The following is a 2,071-nucleotide window of genomic DNA, read 5'->3' on the forward strand; positions in this document are numbered from 1 at the left end:
CTTCATTTAACCTTTTACATTGCAAGTTAAAACAATCAAAAGCACCTGTAGCAGACTCCAAGTTCCAGTCTGCCATCAACTTCCTCACCATATGCTTGTTTTGAAATTACCACATTCAAATCATCAGTACTGGAGTRCCACAAGGTTGTGTTATTGTGTCCCCATCTAATCCAAATCCAGTCTATTGACAGAAAGTCCAAACTGGAGATCCAAAAGTTTGAAGATGACATCTGTGGGTATGGAAATAATGGAGGCTTAGTTTTAGAGTAATTGGACAGAGTATTGTGACAAACTGCCACATGTTGACCCTAAGGACTATTGAGACAAATGTATGGGAAATTCAGATTCCCGCATATAATGGGGGAGAAAAAAAAACAAACAAAAAATACGGGAATAAGTTCAAAATGCTCTTTAGGCAGGTACAAAATGATGCTTGGTCTGGACAAGATGTCTTTAGATAKATGGCAAAATTTGTTGTAAAAACTGAGGATAAAATGAGGGAAAAAAGTAAACCTAGAAACAAAGGCAAAATGAACACCTGTGCGCTTTGAAAGAGGAAAGAAAACCTTTTCCTGGATACAACAAAAAACTAAATGTACAGTTAGAAAAACTGTAAATACTAAGCAAAAAAAAAAAGTCACTTCCAATGTTGGGCACCATCAGCACCTAAACAGACTCCTTACAGATTACAGTGTAGATGTGTGTACATAACTTTAGTTAGATTTGTTTTGGTAGACCAAGTTAATCTTTAAGTTTGTGCTACTGGGCAGAACAGCCYACAACAGTAAGACGTTTCTCTTCAGTCTAATATTTTTCCCTTCCTCTCCCCTCATGCTTTGTCCCATTGAATAAACGGAACATGGTGGCATTTGTCATCTTCCCTTCGTCAGAGCATCATAATGTAGCATTCAGATCTACAGTGGCTCAGAAGTAAATCTGACGTTTAATTTTAAGGTAGCATTGTATCAGTGAGCCGAGTTTGTGTGGTTCCCATTTCCTTTTATCCTTTCCTCTCCTACAGACTGGTTTAGTGAAGGTTTGCTGTGTGGCATTGTCAATAAAATGTCTTAAATATCCTGTTTTCTGTGCGACATGTTAAAATGTTGAGTTTGTCCAGGTTTCAAGAAACGAATACACAATACACATTGCATGAAGGTAAATGTTTAATTAAGTGCAACTTTCCCAACAACTCAAAAACACAAACATATTCAGCTGCTTCTGTAGATCAGTTTTCAGTTTTAGGAGGAACAGGTTTCATTGAGTTTTACTTCCTCTTTGGGAAGCTTCCACTGAAATCAAAAGTGAAAGTGGGACTTTGAGGATCCCAGTTTTGACCACYGGAGTTGATTGGCAGCAGACTACAAACTTTTTCTGAATTATTTATGGACAATGTGGGAAGGGGGAGAAAAAAATGAAAGATGCAAATGTTGGGAAGTCCCATGCAGAGAGGACACACCCTAACTGCGATACCTCTGGTGGTGGATGGTTCGTTTACGTTGTCTTCTTTGAGGAGAGGCTGGTGTAGGAGGAGGTGCGGCTGTAGGAGGAGGCGTTACTTTAGGATGAGGTGGCGCTTTGGAGAGAGGTGTGGCTATAAGAGGAGGAGCAGCTTTGGGGGGAGGGTGCACTTTGGGATGAGGTGCAGCTTTTAGAGGAAGTGGCRCATCTAGAAGTGGAGCTGCGGCATTAGAAGGAGGTACCACTTTGAAAAGAGCTGCCACTGTATTAAGAGGTGGGGCTTTAGGAGGAGGTGCAGCTATAGGAAGAAGTGTGGCTTTAAGATGAGGCAGGGCTTTAGGAGAAGGTGCGACTTTAGCAGGTGTGGCTTTAGGAGGAGGTGCAGCTATATGAAGAAGTGTGGCTTTAAGATGAGGCAGGGCTTTAGGAGAAGGTACGACTTTAGCAGGTGTGGCTTTAGGATGAGGTGTCGCTTTGGGAAGAGGTGCAGCTGTAGAAGGAGGTGTGGCATTTGAAGGAGGTGCAACTATCTGAAAAATTACAACTTCAGGAGGAGGTGCAGATTTAGGATAAGGTGCCGCTTTGGGAAGAAGTGCAGCTGTAGAAGGAGGAA

At 41.7% G+C, this 2,071-nt stretch overlaps 1 protein-coding gene across 1 annotated transcript in view; it reads right to left on the reverse strand.

Moving 5' to 3' along the window:
• Window positions 1-2,071, reverse strand: part of ids (iduronate 2-sulfatase) — a 29,146-nt gene that overhangs the window by 10,142 nt on the left and 16,933 nt on the right. The window lies entirely within an intron of this gene.

Source organism: Poecilia reticulata, linkage group LG10 (assembly GCF_000633615.1).
Source record: "Poecilia reticulata strain Guanapo linkage group LG10, Guppy_female_1.0+MT, whole genome shotgun sequence".
Classification (NCBI taxonomy): Eukaryota; Metazoa; Chordata; class Actinopteri; order Cyprinodontiformes; family Poeciliidae; genus Poecilia; species Poecilia reticulata.